We start from the raw sequence: 9,895 nt of genomic DNA, 5'->3' as shown, positions 1-9,895 counted from the left end.
AAATAATAATTTACATGTCAAACAAAATGTGAACTTTATTTTAGAATTAATTGTTCTTACTGTCTGTTTAATGTTTTTTTATCTTTCAGTCTTTATTCGTTTAAGTGTGTTAATTGATTTATATGTTTTATTTCTTATAGTCTACAGCTATGTTTATATCTAGTTTGAACTATTATGACAAGGGCCCTTCAAAAAGGTTTGCTTAGGGCCCCCAGATGTCTAGGTTCGGCACTTGTACTCTATTACGATTAGTGATTTCAGGAAAATAAAGCAGCTCAGGATGAAGAGTTTTTCACTTGTGCGTTAGGGCGCCACCTGCTGGGGGCCAAAACTAGCTCGTTTGGCTGCAAATGCACAAATCACTTTGCACCATATATCACACAGATATGTGGTGCAAAATGAGAGTGTGTGCGAACTTGTGTCAGAGACTCGCAGCAGCAGATTCAAGCAGTTGTAGTTATGCTCTTGTGTTTGTGCTAGAACAATGTGCAAGAATAAAACCTTTAATTTGTGAGAAAATATTTGACAAGCATTCAACTCTCATTGCATGAATTCACATACTGTTTGCGGATGTGCAAAACTCGTCTGTGAACGCACGTCTTTTGGTGCAGGTGTGTGAATGTGTTTTGCACCATATTTACTGCAGCATTTGTAGCAAAAAATGTGAGTGCACGAGTATCTCATTTTGTGATTTGTAGAACTGGATTTGTGCACTTGCACTGAAGGATTCAAGAAGGTGTAACTGTTGTGTTGTGTTTGCGGGAGAGAAAAAAAATCTACAAGTTTGCAACTTCGAATTTTTACTACAAATTTACTGATACACATGTGTGGCCGACCTCTACAACTACAAATTCCATTCTCACAGGTGCTCAGTAGTTTTGCACCAAAAATACCTTCATATTTTTCACACACATTGTAGAATTGCCAGACCGGTGAAGCCATGTTCGTAGAGCATAAAAAAAGGTCTCCCACATTTTGCATCATCTGATCGGCTTTTCTGGATCGGCCTTTATAGAGACCGCCAATCATACTTCCCAAAGTGATTATCGGCGATTGTGATCGGCGACCAATCAATCGGAACACCTCTAAAAGGACTGTAGACTCTGATACCACAGAACCAGAACCAGAATCTATAATTGCACAAACAAGACTTCAAGTTTAACCCTACTGAAGAGATAAAGCAACCTGAGTTCACAGATAGGAGATTTAAGACGTTCAGGAAGGAACAGAAAAGCACCAGAATATCTTAAAAACTTTGTGAAATAATCAAATATTGTGTTAACATGCTTTGTGGAATGTTATATCTAAATGTATGTTTGGAAGGCTTAAGAGGAAGCTTTAAAGTAAGGGGAAGGATGTTATATAGGTAATGGGAGGTGCTATAACTAGGAATAACCAGCAGAGATCAGTGGTGGTATGGGGTGTTAAAGGCACTGTTAGAGAGAGTTGGTATGGGTATGTGAAAGTGCTGTACTGAATGGACGTGTCTGTAATATGTTGCTACGTTTAGTAAGTAAAGTGATAAAACGGAACGTCGTCTCCTTTTCCTTAATACAAGATACAACAATTTTCAACTTCTCTGTTTTAAGTATTCCCTAGGACGTAGGGCTGCTCGATTACGACAAAAATCGTGGTTATTTTTGTGGTAATAATCCTGGTTATTTTTTGTTAATATATCATCACTTCGTCTCCTGCCATAGTTGCCAAGTCCGCTTATAACACGCGACCTTGGGCTTTTTTTCTGTCAAGTCGCGTTAAAAAATCACTTGTCGCGGGTTGCGGGTTTTGGGGCTTATTTAAAAAAATATGGTAGCTTGCTCTGAATCTGACAAGCAACTTCGTTTCTTTACATCTATGGTCGCTGTTTTGTTCAACCCATTAACACTGTCTGCCCACAGCTAGGCTTATTGGACTACATGAGGCAGCGCACAAGATAACAGCACCGCGAGAGCTATTTGAAAGCATACAGAGACGTCTACTGTCGAATCACTGTCGCGGTACTATGATGTCACGCGCCGATTGGTCTGCGCGGCGCCGCAGGAGGTCACACAACAGATCTAAGCACGTAAAACAACATAGAGAAGCCAAGAATGCTACAGTGGTCTCTTCACGTAATCATCGGCGCTCTTTGGATAATCGGAGGTAAATATCATACTAAAAATATAAAATACTCACTTAAAGATAAAAAGCATTTTATAAAGTGTAGATCTACGCGTTTGGCTACACAACCTTATTCACGCCTAAGCACGTGTGAATAGCGTAATTTGTCCTAAAATTTATCGCCTCCTTTCCCCTACCAACTAAACTAAATGTATTACATCTGTCACGATTAGAATGAAATGTGAAAATGAACGAAAAGTGTTCAGATCTGATCACAGTGCAGCAAAGATGGGGAGGGAGGGATGACCCTTTTTATTAGGCTATAAGGTCAACATCAAACATTTTTATTGTATTATATAAATGTATTGATCATTGCATAGTATAATTTTAAAAAGTATACATCCAATGCATATAGTTCAGTTTTACTTTATTATAAATGTGTGGCTGTTACAGCTACGTTAAGTGGTCATTATATCTTCTTTTCCATCTCTCCAGGCCTATACTGCTCACATGTGATTAGAGATTATACTGGATTTCCTCTTGCTTTGTTGCAATTAACTTTTGTAAAATAACTTTTTACTGTTTGTGTTTTTCAAACAGGGTAGTGTCAGTTTAAAATGACCCAGGCTCGTTCATTAATAATGCATAATTCATAATAATTTACATTGATGATCATAAATAATGTAATAATGTTGGGCTTGTTTTGGGCTTGTTTTTGGAGCTGCAGTTGCTTATTTGTCTTGCAAGAGTTGGCAACACTGTCTCCTGCCAGCTGTTCTTCCCTCTTCATCTCTGGTAGAACGATAGTTAGATTTATTATTTTTGGTTTCACTATGACAGGATGGAATAACACTGCAGTATCGTTTTAAACAATAAAAAGATAACGTTAGTATAATCTATCCGATTTGTGTCATTAAACTGTGTTCAAATTACCATTATTCCGTTATGTTTCAAAAACGTTTATATAAACCAATACTATAGGTTGTGAAATCAAACATTTTATTTTTACTGTTTTTAGCATACAGCTACCCGGTTAGCCTGCTAGCTTGGCTGTGTAATTACAGTTGCACTTAACCTAACTGTAATCACATAAATCGGTAACGTGCTTACATAGGCGTTATATGTCCATAATCAGTTATTCGTATACTTATTATTGGTATTAGTAGCAGTATTATCGTAATAAACACAACACTACAATTGCTCAACACAATACCAAATTCACGTGTTAGCTAACGCACCACTGAAAATTTACTATAATTTGTCATATTAAAGTAATAAATAAAACAACATATTCTTACCTGTGAAAGGTTATCCCACTTTTATTTCTGTAAAAACTCGGATTTTAGAACCAGGCCATACTGGAAAAAATGTGAGTGACGTAGCAGCTGAAATGTGGACCCGTGGAAGGCCAACAGGGACAAAACGTGTGAAACTAGGGCGTTAACTCGTATTACGCGTTAACACGGAATTTAATGTGTTAAAGCGTAATTGCGTGGTAACGCGTTGTTTGAAACGACGTGTTAACCCGTAAATTACGAGTTAACGAGTCATTTTGTGCATGCACATTGGACCACGGAGCTTTACTACCACCGACTGGTGTGGCAGTATCTCTCAAACAAAATTAAGCCAGAGACCAGGGCCCGTATTCATGAAAAATCTTAGCGCAAAGAGTTGCTCCTAGTGACAAAATTCTAAGAAAATTCTTAGAAATGTGGGCGTTTCCCCTTAAAATGACAGAAAAGATCCTAGTAAAGAAAAAGTAATTCATAAAGCATCTTAACCCTTAAAAGAGCTCTTAAGGTCCAAAATTTTAGGAGTTGCGAGGAGGACTTTTAAGAGACTTAAGAGTTTCTTTAGCAGCGGAGAAAATGGACGAAACACAAAAAGTAAGAAGATATGTGTTGCAATGCATGACAATTTCCATACTACTTTTAAGGTTTATCAGAATTTTTTTATTGTTTTTGTGTGTGTTCAACTTTTGTTTATCTTGGTTTTGGTTTCCTAGTATAGCCGCTTTGATGCAATGCAAATTGTAAAAGCACTATAAAATTAAATTAAATTGAATGACAGTGAGTTAATAAGACACAACACATTAGATCGTGCAGGGTTCATGTTTGTGACCGATCCTCGTAGAGACACGCTAACATCTCCAAGACAGCACAGAGATGCCATGGCGCCAGAAATAGAAGAAATCACCACATTAACATATTTAGCAACTGGAGAAATACAACTATGTAGCAGAGATGATTTGGTTCTGTCACAACGGTCACAATCTAATCACACAAACAGCCCTTACAGAAACTTATTGTGTCACTGTTAATTTTCTATTAAATACGTTGACATTAACAGCACGGTAAATAAAAAAAATATATATATATGAAGACTTTGGTTCCAAAATGAGATACTCTGTTTTTAAAAAAATTCAAAAATCATGTTTTTTATTATGTTATCGTGTTTTTATTGTCTTTTATTGTGTTAGTTAGCTGTATTTTTTAGTTATTATGGAATGTTTATTATCAAAACAAACCAACTGCAGTTTGAATGATATTAATTGTAATGCACAATAAAAAAACATGATTTTTGATTTTTTTTAAAACAGAGTTATCTCATTTTGGAACCAAACTCTTCACAATATATATATATATATATATATATATGTGTGTGTGTGTGTGTGTGTGCGTGTGTGTGTGTTTGTGCGTGTGTGCCTGCGTGCGTGTGAGTATGGTAAAACAGGAAAAAATACATGTGCAATTTCAAACTAATGACCCTATACTTAAAAGCGCTCTTTTTTCCTTCTTGGCCAACAAACCAATCACAGTCTTCAAAAGACATAGCAACGGGGTCAGCCCCGCCTCCTCACTAAGATAAAAGTTTTTGTCTTTTCCTTGCTCAGAGTTGCTCTCAGATTGGTCCTGAATCACTTTTAAACTAAGACTCCTACGTAGAAGTTTTTAAGCTAAATTAAGAGTTTTCTTAGAGGATTCTTAGAAGCTTTAAGAATACGGGCCCAGGCTTTTAAATTTGTTCTAAAATATATTCTGAAAAATGTTTTTTGAGAGCGCAAGAAGTCTACAACTATATAGTTTTTCATCTATATGATTACAAGATAATTAAAAATCAAGTATTGTTTAAATGGACCTATTAAACGCTGAAAGGCATGGCCATAATCAGAATATCAGGCTAATGGAGTGCAAGTTTATTTGCATCTTTCTCCAAACATTTTCATATACACTTGCATATTTCTATAGCCAAGTTTGTTTAGAAAAAAAGTAAATGAATATCACTATTCATATGTCAAACCCTATGCACCAATATTTGCTAGTGAGCCCCTTTGATAACACTTATAAAGCTGAGATTCCTTTATGCAATTTTTTTTCAAAGTTCAGTGCATTCAGAATGTAATTCAATTTAACGCCTTAACATCAGACACACTCAAGATTTGTGAAACCTTTTTCAAATTTAATCACAATAAATTAAAGTGTATTATTTCAGTGTATGTGTTTGATTCAGGTTAACATGTGAAAACTGGTGGGGAATAATATGACGTTTGAGGCCACCTTTTTTTCTTTAAGTATGAAAAGTACAGAGTGTACACTTTCAAGTCAGCTTAGTTTTATTGTCATTCTGTTATATGTGGGACACAAAGGAATTAAATGTCTCACATGACCACAATGTTGCATATTTAACATATAACTATAACCCCTGAAGAGCTTCTGTCCAGAAGATTTCAGTTCCGACCCCAATCAAACACACCTGAACCATCTTATCAAGGTGGTTGAGCAGGGTTAGAGATCCCTGACTTACACATATCTATACATATATATTATACAAATACTTTTAAACTATGAGTATAAGTGGACCTAACCAATGAGCTAAGAATTCAAGTACATTACCTGCAAAATATTATATTTTATTCATATAGCGCTTTTCACAATTTTCATTGTTGCAAAGCAGCTTTACATACATCATAATTCAAAACTTAATAATGATAATACTATAGGGGGAAATTAAAGAGAGTATATGGCAGTGGTCTGGAACCTATGGCTCGCGAGCCACACGTGGCTCTCATCATGTGGCTCGCCAGGTATCTTATCCTTCACCAACATTTGATCGTCAAAAACATCATAATATATATGAATATTTCAGGTTGTCCTGGCATGCGCAAGCCGCGTCACGACACTAACGGCTACAACGGCAAACAATGTTTATAAGGTAACCTCTCGCGCCGGCAGCCCAGCATCATATCGAAAGCCAACAGGTTCCCAATTAGCGTGCTTTTTACCCAGAGCGCAAGGTCTTTAGAAGAGCAAGCGTCATGCTTTTATTGAAAGTTACGGCTCTCTGTTATGGAGGACTAAACCTGCAAAAATTATAAATAAATGAATGTATAAATAAATAAATAAATATATAAACGAATAAATGTAATAATATGAAAATAAATACAGGAATGAATGGTTTGATAAAACAAAATAATTCGTTTTAGCTATTATTGATCTTAGATTTAACTTTTCTTTTCATTTTTTAAATTGATTTATTATTTTTTGTGTCCATTTTTAATTATTTTTAATTATTATTATTTTTTATTTTTAGATTATTTTATTTATCCTTTCCTTTTATTTTTACATTTATTTATTTATACGTTTATTTATTTTTATATTCATTTATTATCGCATGTATTTATTTCCACTTTTATTTATTTATTCTTGAATTTATTCTTACTTTTCTGTGTCTTGTATGATAATTAGATGGGTTGGTCTTGCCTACTATTGGTTCAGCGTAGATTGAAGCGTTTGATCGATTACTCTTGACTTGTTTTGGACTAACGTCACGTCACTCACTGATCGTTTGCTTCGTGTATACCGTTTATGGCGTGCGCACAATTAGCTAGAGAGTTACAGCATTTAGCCAATGAAGTCGATAACCATGCATCAAATGACTATGTGTCATTCAGATTAGATGCATTTATTGAGGATTTATTACAGATTGACGGAGAGATAAATGACAAAGTTCTTCAAAATCTGTGCGAGTCAGGGGGTGCTAAGGTGGTGACCAAGTTCCGGTTACAGGTCCTCTGCCAAAGAGGTGCATGAACGACCTCAGCAGATTCGTCGATTCTGAAAGCACAAGACGACTTGATATTAAGATGTCTAATAAACACAGACTTTCTTGTTACATGATTTTGACATTCTTGTTAAGATTGCAAATTATTGGTATGATCGCCCGTAACGGCTGAAGCGAGGTGAAAAAATAAATAAAGCGATTTGACACGGGATTCGTACCCATACAATAAAGCGAGGCAGCGTGTCACTACGGTAACAATCACACTAAGCTATTTCGCAATGCTAGCTGCTGCGGATCTTTGCAATAATATCAAGATGTCACACAACAATATGCAGCTGGATGAATCAAGGGAATATGCCCGTTTTAACTTGTGACCTCTGTGTTATTTATCTCTTATGGAATGTAGTTTACGAGTACCGTTTAGTAACCACGTCTTTTTAGAAGGAATGGTTTCCATTTGATGGCCCCTGTAGTGAAAGAACGATGCTCATTACTACCGTGTTAACTTGTGACTTAAGTTCACTATGTCTCAATTCATTTACATTATGTTACATCATGTTACATTAAATCTTTACGCTTTTTCTAACCGAAAGGCTGCTTATAACTATCACTTTGACAAAGCGTTAGCTTGCGACTTCGGTTTACAAGCTCATCTGTGTAGTTAAACCTTATTACATTTTGTGCTTTATGATTTTCACCAGTTGAACTGTAACACCACCATAGCACCCTCTGACTCGCACAGACTTTGAATGTGCTGCAAAGAGGCTAACAACCGAGGGAGAACTTTGTCATTTATCTCGCCGTCAATCTGTAATAAATCATCAATAAATGCATCTAATCTGAATGACACATAGTCATTTGATGCATGGTTATCGACTTCATTGGCTAAATGCTGTAACTCTCTAGCTAATTGTGCGCCCGCCATAGTTACTTAACGTTATACACGAAGCAAACGATCAGTGAGTGACGTGACGTTAGTCCAAAACAAGTCAAGAGTAATCGATCAAACGCTTCAATCTACGCTGAACCAATAGTAGGCAAGACCAACCCATCTAATTATCATACAAGACACAGAAAAGTAAGAATAAATACAAGAATAAATAAATAAAAGTGGAAATAAATACATGCGATAATAAATAAATATAAAAATAAATAAACGTATAAATAAATAAATGTAAAAATAAAAGGAAATGATAAATAAAATAATCTAAAAATAATAATAATTAAAAATAATTAAAAATGGACACAAACAATAATAAATCAATTTAAAAAATGAAAAGAAAAGTTAAAGCTAAGATCAATAATAGCTAAAACGAATTATTTTGTTTTATCAAACCATTCATTCCTGTATTTATTTTCATATTATTACATTTATTCGTTTATATATTTATTTATTTATACATTCATTTATTTATAATTTTTGCAGGTTTAGTCCTCCATACTCTGTGGCATATGATACAGAACTTGTTGCCACGCTACGTAATCACATGTAAAAAGTTTTAAAAACACATGAAAGCAACCTGCGACGAGTCAGTATGGATGAGCTGTGTTTAGCTCCTCATTTCCGTGTGAGCAGTCTTTCTCACATATGAAGTCCGTCAAGGTTGACAGAGGAGTTGTAATGCCGGCATGTAAGTGTCTTGAACACCTACGAACCGAACTACAAAGCTATTAGCAAGACGCTAGTTATCTTCGCTTTTATGAGGTGTTGCGCAGGTTGCGCAGACCGATCGGCGTATGACATTAAAGTGCCACGAGAGCAGAGCTCTGTGTGCGTTCGAAGCGCGGTACTCTGATGTCAGACATTCGCCGATTTCAAGAAGTCGAACATTGGAATGCAAAGTCAGAAGACACATACAGTATGCTGTGTTTTGTGAGTATCGGTACTATGAACGTGCACTTTTTAAAATAGTTAAATCTAATACAGTCTAAAAAGTCTAATACAGTATATTAGATATAATGAAGTTTAATTGAATGGAGCCCTAATGTAAACCTGTACGTTGTTTATAAGTCATGGAAATAATTTTTTTGAGGCCCAGATGTATGCACCATTTCGTTTGTTTCACTCTTTTTACCTCGTCTGTGCACATGTTCTCTTATCGGAGGCAAAAAACAATTGATCCCCACAGGGACCATAAGTGAGACTGTGGACATAAATCAAGTTATTAGTATTGAAGACATTGAAAGATGTTATAGTTTTTGCAATGGCTCTTTTGGAAAAATAAATTAACCAAAACTGGAAAAATGGCTCTTTGGTTAAAAAAAGTTCCCGACCCCTGGTATATGGTATTATTGCAAGTTTTTCTCTATGTAATGTACACTGATGAAACTTTACTGAAATAAATGCTATGATTGTCAGAAACTCAATAATATTTAATCTAGGTATATTATTACTTTAAATATTTTTATCGGGACTGGGAACCTAAAATTACAATATACCAGAACAATTGGCAACAGTACCAAAACGTGCGGAAAGAATATATTTGTCAAAGTATGTTAACGTGCATGTTGTTGAACTCAAGTAATTTATATTTATGGATTAAACAAAATCAGCAGTCTCCTAGTGAGTAAGCAACTCCCAGTGAGTGGCAACGGGGGCAAGGAACCAAAACTCCACCATAGATGTACATGTGTATAAGAGTGGAGAAAAAATACCTCCGGAGAGGCCAGACGGTTGAGTCTGGGAGAGCCAGTTCTTCTCTGGAATATTAAAATGCTGCAACTACAGAGGGAA

At 35.6% G+C, this 9,895-nt stretch overlaps 1 protein-coding gene across 2 annotated transcripts in view; it reads right to left on the bottom strand.

Annotated features, from left to right (window-relative positions):
- Positions 1-3,559, bottom strand: part of pomt1 (protein-O-mannosyltransferase 1) — a 70,561-nt gene extending 67,002 nt beyond the window's left edge. The window contains exon 1 of one of the 2 annotated variants that reach the window (XM_057358704.1): positions 3,399-3,559. The gene's annotated coding sequence lies outside the window, so the exon portion shown is untranslated. The remainder of the gene's footprint in view (positions 1-3,398) is intronic. The other variant, XM_057358696.1, reaches the window with a different exon arrangement.
- Between the last annotated feature and the right edge of the window lie 6,336 nt (positions 3,560-9,895).

The sequence above is a fragment of the Triplophysa rosa genome, linkage group LG2, assembly GCF_024868665.1.
Source record: "Triplophysa rosa linkage group LG2, Trosa_1v2, whole genome shotgun sequence".
NCBI classification, from domain to species: Eukaryota; Metazoa; Chordata; class Actinopteri; order Cypriniformes; family Nemacheilidae; genus Triplophysa; species Triplophysa rosa.
This window is presented reverse-complemented; position numbering and strand designations above follow the sequence as displayed.